The following is an 18,694-nucleotide window of genomic DNA, read 5'->3' as shown; positions in this document are numbered from 1 at the left end:
ATATTGGACAGTGGAAGGAAACCTGACATATGGGAGCATGGGTGTAGACACAGCCCTGATCATTGGCAGAGGAAGGTGCCTCAAGGTATGATGGATGACTGTATTTATACCAAGAGAGCACGTGTGCACGGAGACTTCGGCTGGGGAGCCGGGTCTCGAAGGAAGGGAGGTGGTCGCTGCCCCTCCTCAGTACAGGCTGCCATGCGACCTCAGGTAGTCGACCCGTGGGCCAGAGTTGCAGAAGCTGCAACCCAGATGTCCTGCAGAGCTGAATTAAAAGGGGGATACACCTAGAAGGATCTGTGAGTACATATCTACATCTTGAGGCCTGTTTAGTGAGGACAATCCTTTCAAGCTAGTAAAGTCAGTAGACAGGTGGCAACTAAAGGGGATACTGGTTAATGTCCTGAAGAATCAATGTTCATGGAGTCTGCTGCCTGAGGACTTTTTCTTCCATACAAATGCATGATGATTCAGCAAAGGCTCTGCTATTCAGTTCAACCAAGCAAGACCAAGTGAGAGTTGTCCTCCTCTGTGCATAGTTAAAGTTGGAGTATCCCACTAATCCCTTCTCCTATCCAAGTTCTACCAATAAAATACAAAATAAACAAATCCCCTAGACTGGTCATTGGATAACGAGCTGATGAGTGTGTACCTAGTCGAGTGAAAATACCCCAACAACTGGCTCCAGTATAATCAGAGAGAGACCTAGGAAAATCTTTACTCAGGCACCCCCACGGGGGGAGTGCTACACATCCTTAGCAGCTTCAACTGAAATGACTGATAGTTTCCCAAATGCCTGTGTCCACCATGAGTATGTATCAGCAATATCAATGAATAAGGGCACAGTGCAATTGTGCAGTAGTAGCAGGGCCCAGCAGGGATTTGTATTTTACAAATGGCTGTGCACTGTTGAGCAGGACCAGACAATGAAGATCTCCAGAATGTACAAGTAAAGTATTCTGTTTTGTGGGTTACACCGAGTATTTTGTTTTGTGACTTACACTAAGAGGGGAAGGAGGTTTCTCTAAAAGTTAAGTTGTCCTTTAATGTGAACCACAGCACGTGGCAGGGGGAACAAGTATTCAACTCACAAGTGTCAGACATCTGCAGCAGTCTGGGATCAGAAAGGAAGTATTAAAATAGTTATTTTTACAGGACAGCTTCGCTTTAGTTTAGATCCTATAGTGACAGGGTTACTTTTGAAATGTTTATAGGAGTTAAAGCAATCCAATCATTTTTTTTTTCTTGTTATGGAGAAAGTGGGGAGTTTAAATTACGAACAAAAGAGAGGATCTAAAAATAAATTTAAAAAAAGATTAAGTAAGCAAGTCCATTATTGATTTATTGATAAAAAGTCTGTCAGCAAGCAACACATTTTGAGGGTTATGGGGGCCTTCTTCGTAAGTCTTACATTTTCAGGAGAAAGGGGTACACAGATTTTAAAGAACTCTGATTTCAAGATAGCTGTAAGTTAAACTGGATTACTGGCACCAGAAAACCAGTATATTCGTATGCATTGTTCAGTTGCTCATACTTCTGAGCAAAGAGACATGTTATACGTGCCACTCCAGTTCTTCATGCTCATGCATATACCATTTAGCTTGCACACTTGGCACCTGATGGTCTATTTAAACTGGCTTGTCATTATGAGCAGTTGCTGAATGCCATGGTTTTTAGCTTATTCCAGTGTTACTGAGACCTGATCCGCTATACCTGCTTACCTGTGTATGACCCAGCTTGCCCTTGGACTTCGCTTCTGCTCCTTACTGTTCACTTGATTACTCTGACCTCTGCCCGTTTAATTGGACTTGTCTTTGCCTGCCGATTCGGTACTGCTTTGCCCAGCTGTTACTAACCTTGGCCTGTCTTCTGGACTTGCCCTGCTGGCTGATTCGGTCCCTCACTGCCTGGCCATTGCTGACTGCTGCCTGTCTTCTGGTCCTGCTTCTGTCTTCTGCTCTGGTGCCAAGCTGCTCCAGCATCCTGTTATGAGGCCTGCAACTACCAGCTCTAAGCACCAACAGAGTGGAGATAACCAGCCAGCTACTCCGGCACTCGTGCCACTCCTTGCCCTCACATTGTCTCCACTTTCAGGTGTGTTGGGCAAGAAGTGCAAGAGGTCTTCACCAGGTATGTGATAATAGTTTTAAGCAGGGCTTTTTTTCAGCAGGAACGCAGGGGAACGCAGTTCCGGCACCTCCAGCACTTAATGCATGTAATGGTAAGGAATTGCTGATGCTGACTTCTGGAGGATTTATTGTAACTGGCGGGGATCTATTTTTGCATGGGGGTCTATTGTTGCTTAGGGCGTCTTATGTTGCTGAGGGATCAATTGTTGCTGGAAAGGATCTACGGTTAAGGCAGAGGTATATTGTTGCTTGCTGCTGGAAGATCCATTGTTGCTGCTGCGGTGGTTCTATAGTAGCTAAAGTGGTATTTTGTACCAGGGATCTATTATTGCTGGTGGGATCTATTGTTGCTGGGGCAGCCTATTGTTGCTAGGGGATATATAGTTGCTGGCGGGGTCTATTATTGCTGGGGGGCAACCTATTGTTAATGGGTGCTGTCTATTGTTTGTGGGGGTGATCTATTGTTGCTGGGTGGATCTAGTGTGGCTGGGATGAAGTCTATTGTGCTTTTTTATCATTGCATTCAATTGCATACAAATTACTTAACATCACAATGCATGGTTCTGTATTCTCTAAAAGCGGTGGTACTGGGAGGTGGGCGGGTGAAACCAAGGAACGGGACTTGGAGGTGGGTAGTGAATGGAGACAAGGGATGACTTAAAAAGGGGGAGTTCCTGCACCTATTCATGGAGAAAAAAAGCCCTGGTTTTAAGAGATAGTAGACTTGCTCCTGAGCTGGTTTGACAGGTTTGTATTAATTATTCATATGCCTGTCATTGTGATCAGGACAGAGAGTGAGAAAAAACCCTCAAATTTTTACAACTGTCACTGGCAAAGGATTAGTGAGGACAGCTTTCAGTGACAGCAGTATCTCCTCAATGGAAACAGTGCAAATGAGACAAAATTGAATGTACTCAGTCCTAATTTTATGCAAATCTAATGTGTAATGTGGAAAATATTACAATATGACCACTAGATAGTGCTGAGAAAAAAAAGGATGTTCATCAGCTACATCTAGTGGTCATTTAGTTGCCTATTTACACATTCAATTTGCAGAAAATATAACCAAAGAACATTCATCTTGGTGCTGCCCTCCTACAGAATTCTAAAGGGTGTTTACTGTTTACAACAGTCCTTGCGGGCCCAAGGTAGCTGGGCTGCTCTTTGAGCCCGAGCCGCTCTCCCGGGCCTCTCCGCGGCTGCCCGGCTGCCAGTTTCGTTTACCCATCAGCGTTGGGGGGATGGAAACATGAAGGGGGAGAAGCTATAGGAGACACCTTCGGCCTCTCTACAGCCGTACGCCCACCAGTATAGTTCAGCAGTCAGTGCCGGGGGCGTGACCATGAAGGGGGGAGGTGCAGGATGAGACACCTATGGCCATACGGCAGCCAGTATAGCTCAGCTGTTGGTGCCGGGGGCCGTGACCATGAATGGGGGAAGAGCTAGAGGACTCACCTGCTACATACAACATAGAGCGGGATCAGGGAGAACATGAGTGCAGCCCCCCTGTAATCTGGATAGAAGCAGCGGCTGCAAATAGAAGGATCATTCTCTCTATTCCCTCCTGCAGCCTCTGAAAGCCTGCGGGAGAGGAGGAGAAGCAGGTATTCAGAGGCTGCAAGAGGAAATGAGAGAATGATCCTTCTATATGCAGCCAACGCTTCTCCTATCCTGCTTCTTTCTGCTGCCCCTCTGTGCTCTCGGCCACCCTGTGTTCTTTGCCCCCCATGTTCTCCAGCTCCCTCTGTTCCCTCTGCCTCCCTCCCAGTGCTCTCCAGCCCCCATGCTCTCCACCTCCCCCATGCCCTCGGCCTCCCCCCAGTGCTCTTGGTCTCCCCCTGTGCTCTCCGCCTCCCGCCTGTGCTCTCCACCTCCCCCCATGCTCTTCAAGCCCCTGTGCTCTCTGCCTCCCCCTGTGCTCCCGCCTCCCCCTTTCCCCCAGTGCTCTCTGCCCCCCCCCGTGCTCTCAGCTCCACCCTGTGTTCTTACTTCCCCCTGTGCCCTCCAGACCCCCTCTGTGCTCTCCAGCCCCCTGTGATTTCATCCTTTCCCTGCGCTTTCTGCCTTCCCCTGTGCTCTCCAGCCCCCCAGTGATCTCCGTCTCCCCCCATGCTCTCTCGCCCTCCCAGTGCTCTCTGCCTCCCCCATGCTCTCTGGCCCCCCGTCCTCTCCGCCTCCCCCTGATACTCTCCACACCCCATGCTCTCCTGCCCTCCTTGTGCTCTCTGCCCCACCCTGTGTTTTTGATTCCCCCTGTGCTCTCCATGCCACACCCCCAGTGCTTTTCAGACCCCCCTGTGCTCTCCAGACAACCCCCCCCCAGTGCTTTCCACCGCCCCTGTGCTCTCCGCCCCCTCCCCCCCATGCTCTTTCCTGGCCCCCTTTCTCTCGAGGGATCCATCAGGATGGAGAGTGGGGAAGGGGTCAGTTAACATGTCATGGGCTGCTCAGTCTAAAATGCCTGGGCTAATTTTTTGTCCCAGTCTGGGCCTGCCCCTAGATTGTTCCTAAAGAGGGTAAAACATACTATGACAAAGTAAAATTATACTTGTGAAACCTAGATTTTATAACTCATCAGAAACATATGCAACTGTGCATGAAACAAGAAACAGAAATTTTGTCAAATGCTTCTGCCCTTGAAAAAACAAATATGTCCTTTAAGATTGAACAAGGGAGCTTGTACATGAATTCATAAGAATTCAGATTGTGATTCCTCAGTTATAATTAAGTGACTTGTTCAATTTAATTATTAACTTGAAAACATGAATTTGGTGCAGCATTTATGAGTCAGAGCAAATCACGTGAAAACAAAGCCTCAGCTGTTGTGCCTTTTTTTTTGCACTTATTGCTCTAGTAATAACATTTGACCTCTTAAGCTCTCTGTATGTAGTTAAGTGCTCCTTGCTCACACCTAGGTTCTGTTATAAAACCAAACATGCATAGATAATAAATATACAAATACATTTTCAAACTTACACTAGCCAAGACTAACTAAGCTACACAAGCAAATTTAAGAAAAGAAAAGTTCCAGATAAAGGCAACATAGGGGAAAATTAGGTATCTTGACTTATAACTCTAGCGTTCATTCATGTCACTACTAAATGTTTTGTCATTTGTATGTTCAGTCCCTGTTGGTATGGATTTCCTTATGGAGGCCATACATGGTGCAAAAAATTGAATGATCGATGCCTGATTAGGCAAAATGATCAAATCGGACATTGATCGAGAAAAAAAAAAAATTGCATGACTGAGTAATGAGCGACAGATAATGACAGCTTTAATAGAACCAATTTGATCAGTTGTGGCAGTGGCAATGGCATTTTTCGTACCATTGTCAATCACCTACAATCTACCCTGTGTAATCTATTTTTTTCTGCCTCAACCAAATCGACTTGAGTCACTATCTATAAAGGCAAACTTTATATCTTTATTTAAACAGTCCCTGCAGATAAAGGCGATATACCTGAATAAAAATAAGGACATTTTGCCATTTTATAATTTATTTAACAAAAAAATTCAATCAATGTAATGGTGTACTGTGGGACTGTGTGCACACTTGGGCTCAAAAGCTGCCCCCTGTAGCAGAAATGACTTGATTTAGGCTAGACTAGAATTATAGTCCTAGTCTCTGCCATCTATTTGGTGAAACTGTCAACCACTTTTCTGTGCAAAATTTCTTCAGTTGCAAGATGACGGTAGGTTTGCTTACATTGATTGTCCTTTTCAAATACACCGCACAATTTTTACAGAATTCAAATCAGAGCTTTTACTAGATCAATTCAAAACCCTCCATTTATTTACTTAATTCCTTGATGAATTTGCAATAGTGTTTCAGTTTATTAATGCATTGAAGCATAGTTACCAACATTATGAAAACATTTATAGGGACACTTTTTTGTCTGTAGGTGGGGCCTTATTTAATGAGGGGCGTGGCATTAATTTGTTGGTGTGGCCCAGTAGTAGAAGAGTAATGTGGCAAAAAATTAGCATGGTTTAAACTATGCTAAAAATAGTGGGCATGGCTTTAAAGGGGGTGTGGTTAAATAGAGTCTGAGGTGAAAGAGGGATGGAGGGAGGAGGAGGAAGAGAGAAAAAGAAGAGAGAGATAAAAAGGGATGGAGAGAGAGAAAAGAAGGGATGGAGGGAGAGAGAAAGAAAAAAAGTGCTAAGGGGGGAAGAAGAGTGAAGGAAAGAAAGAGGGATGGAGGGACAGCAGACCCAGATCCTACACCACAATAACTATATGTGTATGCCAGAAAGTTTAACAATCAGCAGATACAGATACTCCAAACACCATCCACCCAGGCAGATCCCATCAAACAGATACAAGAGATGGTCAGAGAATGTATGGACATGGTACAGGAGACAGTCAGAAAGAGAGTGGACATGGTACAGGAGATGGTCAGAAAGGGTGCGGACATGGTACAAGAGTTGGTCAGAAAAGGTGCAGACATGGTACAGGAGACAGTCAGAGAGGGTGTGGACATGGTACAGGAGACGGTCAGAAAGGGTGCGGACATGGAACAGGAGACGGTCAGAGAGGGTGCAGACATGGTACAGGAGATGGTCAGAGAGGGTGCAGACATGGCATAGGAGATAGTCAGAAAGGGGGGGGGCATGTACAGGAGATGGTCAGAAAGAGTATGGACATGGTACAAGAGATGGTCAGAGAGAGTGCAGACATGGTACAGAAGACGGTCAGAGAGGGTACGGACATGGTACAGAGGATGGTCTGAGAGGGCACGGACATGGTACAGAGGATGGGCTGAGAAGGGTGTGGACATGATACAGGAGATAGTTAGAAAGGGGGGAAATGGTACAGGACTTGATGTGCCCAACATAGCTCATTACTCCCCCACAACACACAGAACATCCAGCAGATCACCCCATGACCACTCACCAGCAACTGTGGTACCTGCAGCATCTCCCCCTGCTCCTCTGGCTGTCAGCTCACTATTGAGAGGGGGGGCAACGGCAGCTCTGTATTGCCCTAGGGATCTCCCTCCAGCTAGCAGGTGTCTTCTCTGTGTACAGTGGAGAGGGGAGGGGCCTCTGACCCAGGCAGCTAATCGGCTTCAGTGTACTAGAGGCCCCTCCCCTCTCCACTGTACACAGGGAAGACATGTTTCACAGCCGGAGACTTTGGCCATCCCGGTGATCTAATGGGTCGCTCACAGAACAAAGCCAGTTTCCCGTGATTTTTCCCCGGACATGGGTCTGAAAATCGTGATTGTCCCGGGAAAAATCGGGACTGTTGGCAACTATCTGAAAGATCCATTTCTGATTCAACATCAACTTTTGGACAGGTAGCCTTACATTCTTCTCAAGCACACTTTGATATAATGTAGAAATGACAAATAACGATGGATTCATGCTGCTCAGGCCTTGAAGCAGCAAAGCTACCCCAATCTATAATATTTACCAACATACTTCCCAGTTGGTATGATGTTCTTCAAAATTTATTAAGACATTCTATTTTTAATTTTTTTGTTTTTTTAATAGGTATTATAGCAGAAAGTTAAAAATATTGTTTTCATTTCAAAATGATCTCTCTTTTTTAATTTATAGCGTAACAAAAAAAAAAAAAAAAAAACAGTAGTGAACAAACACCACCAAAAAAAAAGCTCTATTTGTGTGAACAAAATGTTATAAATTTCATTTGAGTACAGGGTTGCTTGACCGCACAATTGTCAGTTAAACACAATGCCAAAAAGCAAAAAATGGACTGGTCATGAAGGGGGAGGCCAAGTGGTTTTAACAGCATTGTCCCCACTTCCTATACTTTGTGACATGAAATGGCTAGTTTAAAAAACCAATATGATTTAAATATTTGTAATCTTTTCTAGGGGGTATAAACAAATCTGTCCAGGCCATTTTGGAATATCCTTGTAGAATAGGCAATAATGTATCTATTTTCACACTGTCTTTGCTTGACTTCAAGACATAACAAAGTCATGTACTGTAGGGTATGCATGATATACTTCCTGGCACATCTACCAAGCACGTTCCTGGCACATCAACCAAGCACGTTTCCAGTGGCGTACCTAGAGCATTTGGCACCCGGGGCGGATCCTATATCTGGCCCCCCCCCCCCCCCCCCCCCCCCCGACTTTAAAATGTAAAAACACCCACAACAAAATTTAATGTTTTCAAGAATATTTTTTGCACAAATTTCACAGCCCCCCATCACAGTGCCCCTTGCGGTCTGCCCTCCGTCTCTCTAATCACAGTTCCCCCTTTTGCACTCTCTGCCTCCCCTGCACAGTCCTACCTTCAGCATAGATAGATAGCTAATATTAGCAATGTGTTTAAGTTTGAGTAAGAGATTGTAGACTTGCTAGAGGAGATATTCAGAGACTACAGTCATGATACAGGAGATGATCAGAGACTACAGACATGATACAGGAGATGATCAGAGACTACAGACATGATACAGGAGATGGTCAGAGACTACAGACATGATACAGGAGATGGTCAGAGACTACAGACATGATACAGTAGATGATCAGAGATTGAAGACATGATACAGTAGATGGTCAGAGACTGAGGGCATGATACAGTAGATGGTCAGAGACTACAGACATGATACAGTAGATGGTCAGAGACTGCAGACGTGATACAGGAGATGGTCAGAGACTGCAGACGTGATACAGGAGATGGTCAGAGACTACAGGCATGATACAGGAGATGGTCAGAGACTGAGGACATGATACAAGAGATGATCAGAGACGGAGGACGTGATACAGGAGATGGTCAGAGACTGCAGACATAATACAGGAGATGCTCAGAGACTGAGGACATGATAGAAGATAGAAGAGCACTAGGGGGGCCGGAGAGCACAGACGAAGCAGAGAGCACTGGAGGTGCTGAAGGGCACGGTGGGGGGGGGGGGGGGCTGGAGAGAATTAAGAGGGGGTTTGGAAAGCATTGTAGGGGGGTTGGAAGGTGCAGGGGGTGGATTGCACTGGGGGGGGGACAGGGAGCACTTGGGGGGCGATCAGGGAAAACCAGGGGGGTGGAGAGCACTGGGGGGGACAGGGAGCACTTGGGGGGCGATCAGGGAAAACCAGGGGGGTGGAGAGCACTGGGGGGGACAGGGAGCACTTAGGGGGGTGGGCAAGGAAAATCAGGGGGGTGGAGAGCACTGGGGGGGGACAGGGAGAACTTGGGGGGTGGGCAGGGAAAACCAGGGGGGTGGAGAGCACTGGGGGGGGGCAGGGAGCACTTGGGGGGGCGGGCAGGGAAAAACAGGGGGTGGAGAGCACTGGGGGGGGGGGAGAAAGCACTGTGGGGAGTTGAAGAGCATTGGGGGGGGGCTAAAGAACAGGGGGGGTCTAGTGCACTGGGGGTGGGGCTAAAAGCACTGAGGGGGGGATTAGGAGCACTGGAGGAGGTTAAGAACTTTGGGGGGCCAGCAAAAGAAGTTGTATAGGAGGGGTCGGGGGATGGGGCAGCTGCATATAGATGAATTGATCTTTCCCTATTCTTCCTGCAAGAGGGAGAGGAGGAGAATCAGTTATTCAGCAGGAAGCTGCAGGAAGAATAGAGAAAGATGAATTCCTCTATATGCAGCAGCCCCATCCCCCTATCCAGCACACACTTTTGCAATGGGCACTCACCTTCTTCCCGCCGAGGCTCCGCCCCTTCTTCCCGCCGAGACTCCGCCCCCTTATTCCCGCCGCGGCTCCGCCCCCTTATTCCCGCCACGGCTCCGCCCCCTTATTCCCGCCACGGCTCCGCACGGACTGAAGGAGCTGCCACTGCAGCTGCCTTCACACTGCGGGATCTGTCTGAACACACCCGCTGACACCCCCCAGTGATTGGCACCCGGGGCGGGCCGCCCCCCCGCCCCCCCATTGGTACGCCACTGCACGTTTCAATTGGGCAACGTCTTTCTAATAGTAGATGCATAAACTTGGACACTAATACCGCGTTTCCACTGAGTGGTACGGTTCGGAACGATACACCTTGATCAGGCTTGTGTTTCCACCGCCAACAGTACCCTTACATGATAGGCGTTCTGTAGCCAGAAAATAGTAATCAATGTCACTTGACGATTCTCTGTCAACCAATCAATGTTCTGCAGAGTATAGCTCCACCCTGTTGGTATGGTACGATTGTGCTTGGTACCCCAACGAAAGTGGTACGGTTCGGAATTAGGGTACCATTCACAAAATTTTGACATCGCAAAAATTGCGTACCGTACCAAACCGACCGGACCCTACTGCTCAGTGGAAATGAGGCATAATTATTGCAAGAGTTACCTTCAGATCCCGCAATGAAATCTCTCGGAGACCACTTTTAACATCAAAAGATCAGCTGTTGGGCTGAATTTAAAATATACACCACTTGAAGATTATTTTCCTTTTGAAGGCCATACATGTGATGGATCGATTTCCAAATGATTTGTCAATGGCAAATTTTGAGTGTTTTGTAATGTGATGATGCATTAAGACCAACCAAGCCTTCAAATTCACATCATGTTGTTATGGAAAAGAAAATTTGTGGCCGGGTAGCCTCTTATTTCCAGGTCACAGCTCATGCGCATTTCTTTTCTTATATTTCTCACACGATGCTCCCATCATTGATTAGAAATATGTTCGTTTTTCAAAAAAAATCCAATATGCCCGATCACTCAAATTTGATGGCTGCACGAAATTCGGCCATTGCTGCGGCCCCACTTATTGTCAAAAATTGGACGATTATTAAAAAGTGCAATTTTTGAATGGAAAATCGATCAAAATTGGACATGTGTATTGCCAGCATTAGGATGGAATGATTTTAAATACTGTGCTAATCTTTTTAAATCACTTGCTAGACACATAAGCATCCTCAACCTTCTTTCATAGAGGGTCTTAGGGCTTCTTCACATGCAAGGTTGGGTGGATGGGTAAAACCGGGCGATGAGCCACCGCTTACGGCTGTACACAGACACAATGCTGTGCTTTGCTGCTGTGGCAAAATGTAACAGCATGTCACTTTCAGTGGGCGGTGCTGCCACCAAGCGCAACCAATGCACTGTAATCGCATTGCAAGCGAAAAACAAGATTGTGTCAGAGTAGTATGGCAATTATACTGTTAAATCAGTCAGTGAGGAGATGACATATCACCTCCTCGCCACCTGCCAAACACCAATCTTTTATGATAATGCTGTACTGCACTGGTGACAGTATGTAAGAAAAAAAAAAAATAGTAAAAAAAAATTTTTTTTTTTTTTTTATTTCTTACATTTTAAAAAAATTGGGACAAAAAATTACAACTTCAAAAAACTCGCTATGCCTCTTACTATATACCCAGTGGGGATTAAATGCAACCAACAGACAGCTCCATTGGTGTGAAAAAAATGACAAAAATTTCATATGTGTACAGTGTTGCATGACTGCGCAATTGTCATTCAAAATGCGACAACGCTGAAAGCTGAAAATCGGCCTGGGCAGGAAGGGGGTGAAAGTGCGCAGTACTGAAGTGGTTAAAAATGAATAAAAAAGCATTTTTGCTTTGTGGTAGTCAGATGCAGTGTAGATCTGTTTTACTTTTTTACATGGCTATACAGTATATAGTCAGTCATATAAAAAAGGTAAATAAATCCATTAGCATGTAAAATGGTTTATACAGTAAGAAAGTGCAAATCAAAAAACATGGTCTGTTTTCCTCCTAAACAGGCTGCTGTGATAAAACCAAATAGCCACACAAGGAATCTGTTTTGTTTTTAATCCGTCCAAGCAGACTGGCAGAGAAAGAAGGGGCAAAGTGCAATCATTGCACACCACTACCATGCAGGAAAGACAGCCTTTGTATGTAAATAGTCGTTTTAGCTGTACAGTATATCCAGTATACACTAGGGATTTGTTTCAGCAGGAATGCTGGGGATGCAGTTTCAGCACCTCTAGCATTGAATGTACAGTATGTAATGGCAAGGGGTGCTGGGATATGCTGGAGGATCCATTGATTGTAGCTGCAGGGGAATCTATTGTTGCTGAAAGGGGTCTATAGTTGGGAGGGTCTGTTGTTGCTGGTGGAGGAAGCTTTTGTTGCTGGGGGGAATCTATTGTTGCTGAAAGGGGTCTATAGTTGGGAGGGTCTGTTGTTGCTGGTGGAGGAAGCTTTTGTTGCTGGGGGGAATCTATTGTTGCTGGGGGGGGATATACTGTTAAAGTGGTTGTAAATTTTTTTTTTTTGTTTCTTTTGTTTTTTTTAAAGTATGTTATACTTACCTCCTCTGTGCAGTTGGTTTTGCAAAGCCTGGATCCTCCTCTTCTCGGGTCCCTGGCTGGATCTCCTGGCACCTCCCTTCTGACAAGTGCCCCCACAGTAAGCAGCTTGCTATGTGGCACCCGAGCCCAGCTGCAGCTACGCGTGTCCATTCAGATACTACCGTTCGCCCCCGCCCTCTCTCTCTCCTGATTGACTAACTGACTTTGATTGACAACCACAGGAGCCAATGGCACTGCTGCTGTGTCTCAGCCAATCAGGAGGAAGAGGCCCAGACGGCTGAGGGACTCGTGGACATTGCTGGACAGAGATGGGGCTCAGGTAAGTATTTGGGGGTGCTGGGGAGGCTGCTGCACACAGAAGGCTTTTTATCTTATTGCATAGTATCCATTAAGATAAAAAAAACCTTCTGAATTTACAACTCCTTTAAAAAGGGAGGTGTCTGTTGTTGCTGGGGAGAATCTACCATTGAGGGAGGTGTCTGTTGTTGCTGGGGGAGAATCTACCATTGAGGGAGGGGTTTATTGTTGCTGGGTGGATCTACTGCTGAGTGAGGGGGTCTAATGTCGCTGGGGAGAATCTACCATTGAGGGAGGTGTCTATTGTTGCTGGGGGGATCTACTGTTGAGTGAGGGGTCCAATGTTGCTGGGGGATCTACTGTTGAGTGAGGAGTCTAATGTTGCTGGGGGGACCTACTGTTGAGTGAGGGGTCTAATGTTGCTGGGGGGAACTACTGTTGAGTGAGGGGTCTAATGTTGCTGAAGGGAATCTACTGTTGAGTGAGGGGTCTAATGTTGCTGAGGGGATCGACTGTTGAGTGAGGGGTTTATTGTTTCTGGATGGATCTCCTGCTGAGTGAGGGGTCTAATATTGCTGGGGGGGACCCACTGTTGAGTGAGGGGTCTAATGTTGCTGAGGGGGATCTAATGTTGAGTTAGGGGTCTAATGTTGCTGGGGGGATCTACTGTTGAGGGAGGGGTTTATTGTTTCTGGGTGGATCTCCTGCGGAGTGAGGGGTCTAATATTGCTGGGGGGCACCCACTGTTCAGTGAGGGGCCTAATGTTGCTGGGGGGATCTACTGTTGAGTGAGGGGTTTATTGTTTCTGGGTGGATCTCCTGCTGAGTGAGGGGTCTAATATTGCTGGGGGGGGGGACCTACTGTTGAGTGAGGGGTCTAATGTTGCTGAGGGGGATCTAATGTTGAGTGAGGGGTATAATGTTGCTGAGGCGGGATCTACTGTTGAGTGAGGAGCCTATTGTTGCTGAGGGGATTGACTGTTGAGTGAGGGGTTTATTGTTGCTGCGTGGATCTACTGCTGAGTGAGGGGTCTAATGTTGCTGAGGGAGGATCTACTGTTGAGTGAGGGGTCTATTGTTGCTGGGGGGTCTACTGTTGAGTGAGGGGTCTAATGTTTCTGAGGGGATCTACTGTTGAGTGAGGGGGTCTATTGTTGCTGGGGGATCTACTGTTGAGTGAGGGGTCTAATGTTGCTGGGGAGGATCTACTGTTGAGTGAGGGGTCTAATGTTGCTCGGGGTATTGACTGTTGAGTGAGGGTTTTATAGTTGCTGGGTGGATCTACTGCTGAGTGAGGGGTCTAATGTTGCTGAGGGGGATCTACTATTGAGTGAGGGGTCTAATGTTGCTGAGGGGGGTCTACTGTTGAGTGAGGGGTCTATGGTTGCTGGGGTGATCTACTATTGAGTAAGGTGTCTATTTTTGCTGGCTGCTGAAGGGTCTATTGATGATGGCTGCTAGGAGATATATTATTGCTGGAGGAGATCTATTGTTTCTGGTGGGGTCTGTAATTGCTGGTGGTGACTAATTTTTTGTTTTTCTTGTTATAAGGGGTGGAGACAAGGGGAGACTCTGAAGGGGGGGTACCTGCACCTATCCTTTGAGAAAAAAAGCCCTGGTATACACTATATATCCCATATCCACAGATACACTTTTAAAAAGATTATAGGCTTCAGTTAGGCATTTCTATATAGTACCATATGAGCGAGCCAAAACGCTTTGTGACTTGACAGGATAGTTTGCCACTTCTATTTGGAATAAAGGATAAAAGTAAATGTGTTAAAATGAAAATGCATTTGACTGGCTGCATGCTGCTGAGAATGGATGTTTTCGATGTTTTTCTTTTCTAGATCCTAGAATGCTATAAAAGCTGCAGGAGTGAATACCATCATTTTCACTTTGAATGCCATAACATGTCAGGCATCTCATCTCTTAATTATATTTCCTGCGTCTGTATAAGAAGAAACATGAGCTGTTTTATGTGTTTTCCCACTCAGCTGTTCTTTGTGTTAACATATGGCAGTGCCAGAGAGCTTGTGCTGGTCAACTCCGCTCACTTTTATGTGGAGCCGATTTGGTTTCATTAGGCTTGTCCTGCTCTGTATGGTTTTATTGCTAAAGTACGTTTCTAAGGCAAGGGGACATTCCATGCTCAAGAATAAATATTCAACCTTTATATGTCTTTTAAACTGTAGGTGAACATAAAAAGTAGTATGCACCTTTATAGCTTAAAGTGAAGGATAAAATTAGGTCATTTAAATGTGAAAACACATTAGGAACTAGCATTGGCTCTGACTGAAACAGAAATAGAATGCTAATAAAAAAAATAAAAAAATAAAAAAACGTATTTATTGAAAAAACTTATCCCTCACATTTTTGTAAATATTTTATTATATCTTTTCATGTGACAACACTGAAGAAATGACACTTTGCTACAATGTAATGTAGTGAGTGTACAGCTTGTATAACAGTGTAAATTTGCTGTCCCCTCAAAAAAACTCAATACACAGCCATTAAAGCGGTAGTATCCCGCTTTTTTTTTTCACTTTTAACTACAGGTAAGCCTATAATAAAGGATTACCTGTAGTTACAATTTATATCTCCTAAACCTGCACGGTTTAGGAGATATTACCACTGCATGAAGCCACTGATGAGTGCGGCGCATGCGCTCTGAAGGTCCGGGGGGAGTTCCTTGCCAGGAATTGCCGGAAAATCACTCCCGCACGCATGCGCGGGAGTGACGTTATCGCGGCTCCGGCCAATCACAGCGCCGGAGCCGCCGAACCCGGAAGAGACTCCGAGGGATCATGTCAGCGCCCACAGCAATGTCCGGGGGTCCGTGTCGGGGCTTTATTCTTAGGTAAGTGTTTCATGCATACTAGCTCATTATGCCTTTGTCTTGCAGGTTTTTTTTTTTTTCTTGGATGAGTTTACTACCGCTTTAATGTCTAAACTGCCGGCAAAAAAAGTGAGTACACCCCTAATGTAAAATGTCCAAACTGGGCCCAAAGTGTCAATATTTTGTGTGGCCACCATTATTTTCCAGCCCTGCCTTAACTCTCTTGGGCATGGAGTTCTCCAGAGCTTCATAGGTTGCCACTGGAGTCCTCTTCCACTCCTCCATGATGACATCATGGAGCTGGTAGATGTTAGAGACCTTGGGCTCCTCCACCTTCCGTTTGAGGATGCCCCACAGATGCTCAATAGGGTTTAGATCTGGAGACTTGCTTGGCCAGTCCATCACCTTTACCCTCAGCTTTTTTAGCAAAGCAGTGGTCATCTTGGAGGTGCCCTGCGCTGCGGCCCAGTCTCCGAAGGGAGGGGATCATGCTCTGCTTCAGTATGTCAAAGTACATGTTGACGTTCATGGTTCCCTCAATGAACTGTAGCTCCCCAGTGCCGGCTTTTCTGAGATACGGTCATCCCAAAGGTGTTCTATCGGGTTGAGGTCAGAACTCTTTGGCTTTCCCTTGTGTTTTTTCCTGTCTTGTATAGGCAGAGCGCCGCATCACTCTCCTGGCTTTATTTTACATCTGAGAGTGGCTGTGGGTGATATCTAATGAGGATGATGATGATGATGATGATAGTGACTGTCAGTCCCCAAGCAATAGCGTAAACATTCTTAGAAGTCTGCAGAAGAACTGGCTTCACTCCCTCGCTCTCTGCAGTTCTGCCAGGTAAATATTTGTTGCTGTTGCTCCCTGCTTTGTTGTGTGAATAAGAAATGAAGGTGATCTGGCCATCAGGCTTGTAAAGAATCTATGCAGTGGCAGGTTTCGCCTGTTAACCAGCAACAGCATTAACTTCAGTATATAAAAGGTTTAGAAATGGTTTTAAATTCAAGAGTGGAACCTTCAAGATTTGGCACAGTTTCTGGAGGAGCTGAACCTGTAGCTGACTTTTGGTGGATACTTTGATAGACCTAGTACAAGCGCTGGCGCTCTTAGTCACAGCCATGACAGCATTGTGGTTACACCACTGGAGGGCAGCTGGCTCTTCCACACAAGCCTTCTGTAACATTTTATATAATGGGAGATTGTTATTTGGCCAAATACTGGACAACACAATTAAGCAAATGAAAGACAGAAAAGTCCAGACTGCGGCCACAGACTAGTAAGATGAGGCAGGCATCTTTTCACTCAAGTCTATTGAACGTCTATTAAGCTTCAGAAGGGTTCAGGAGGCCAAATCTTATAGGCCAGGCTGAACATTTAACAGATCACAGTGGAGGTGCCTCCTTAACTTTTTGCATGGAATCAAGTCCAGAGCAGGTTGCGAAGATGGCTGGAAAGTCTTTTGAAGGTGCACCAACCAGTCTCTTCCAGTGGGGGCCAGGATAGCCTCCCTCTAGAAGGTTTGGACAGAGAACATCATTGACCGGTGGGTCCGTAAGACAGCTCGGAGTACAATGAAGAATTTCAAAGTCGAGCACTGAATCAATTTCATCTATGACAAGCAGATCTCAGAAGAGAATCTTCTTGCAAGATAACATATAAGAATTTAAACTACTACAAGGCCATCATGCCAGTGATACTGGAAGAACAGAATCTGGAGGATTTTCTCCCTAATTTTTTTAGTACCCAAGGCAGGAGCCTTCTGGCCTGTTTCGGTTTGTAGGAATCGAATGTGTACATACACACCAATGGATTCAGGATGGAGTCCCTGCAGAGAGTCATGGTGAAAGTTCAGCAGGAAGACTGATCAGTGTCAATCGACCTAGCTGACTCATGCTTCCATGTACCAATCAATGCTGAGCACCAGAAACATGTGGGATTTGCAGGGGCCAGATTTCAGTTGAGGTGTTTTTTCAGAATCGGCACAGCCCCAGGAATCTTTTGAAGATCCGGTTGGCAGTGGTGATGCCTTAGGCCAGGTGGTACATGAGGGTATTTCAATTGGCCTTCCTTAGTTATTGGGGTGGGCTGTCCAAATTCAGCATGAACTGGAATTTTGGACATCGCCACTGTGCCTCTTTTTGGGCATTCCTCTCAGCCCAGGAGATGGGATGATTCTGAAGGCAGATGTCAGTCTCCAAGGCTGAGGAGTCCACAGTCTGGCGAGGCCGGTGCAAGGCCGTGAAAGCCCAGTGGAATGCAGACTTCACAGTCTTCTTAAATGGAAGGCAGCCTTTGCTCCATTAGTTTTATTTCTGTTGAAGTTCCTCGTGGTAAAACTAGTTTTTCTGACAGCAACTACTTCAGACATAAGGATGTTGAAGATTGCAACACTTTCATGCAAGGGCCCTTTTGTATCTTTTTGTTTTTACCAGAAATAGTGATGCTACGTCTATTTCCCAAGCTCAATTTTAAAGTGGTATTCTGTTTCCAGCAAAACTGGGAGTAGTCCCTCCAAGTTTTTGCACAGGAGTCACTGAGTACACAGCAGGAAGACTGCTGACATATGGTCAAGTTTCAGTGTATTTGGTCAAAAGAAGAAAGTGGACAATCTTTTCATTTTGCCATCAGGTCCTCAAGAGTAATCCTCTGTTGGATTACCAGGGTGATTTGATTGGCATGCAGGAAGTAAGTCTTTCTGCTCTGAAACTGTTGCAAACATATTGGACTAGAGGGGCGGCAGCCTTTGAGGGAGTTATGTCAAGATTCATTGGAATCATGCAAGACGGCTGGCTGACATTCTTATGTGGACTTCATTAAATCTTACAGCTAAATGTGCAGTCAGAAAGTTTGGAACAAAAGAGATCATTTATTTTCGCCTTTAGCAGCTTTTCTTGGATTGTCAGTGTCTCTTTTCATGTGTTCTCTCCCACCCATTTATTCGGCTATGTTATATTCCATTGTGTGCCCACGTGAAGTGGGCCTGGAAAACGGAAAATTGTTATCAGATACTTACCGTCATTTTCCTTTCCTGGCCTATCCTCGAGTCGGCACAGGATTCCCTCCCTAGTAGCCTGTTGCCGGCTAGGTTATCGAACACTTCAGCTGAGGAGGGGTTGTCTTTAATTTAGCTTGGAAGAGGTGGTTAGCTAGGAAGAGGTGGCTGACGTGAGGATAGGCCAAGAAAGGAAAATGACACTAGGTATCTGATAACAAT

The sequence above is a fragment of the Pelophylax lessonae genome, assembly GCF_965119305.1.
Source record: "Pelophylax lessonae genome assembly, chromosome: 5".
Classification (NCBI taxonomy): Eukaryota; Metazoa; Chordata; class Amphibia; order Anura; family Ranidae; genus Pelophylax; species Pelophylax lessonae.
The sequence above is the reverse complement of the archived record's forward strand: the minus strand, read 5'-3'. Positions refer to the sequence as shown.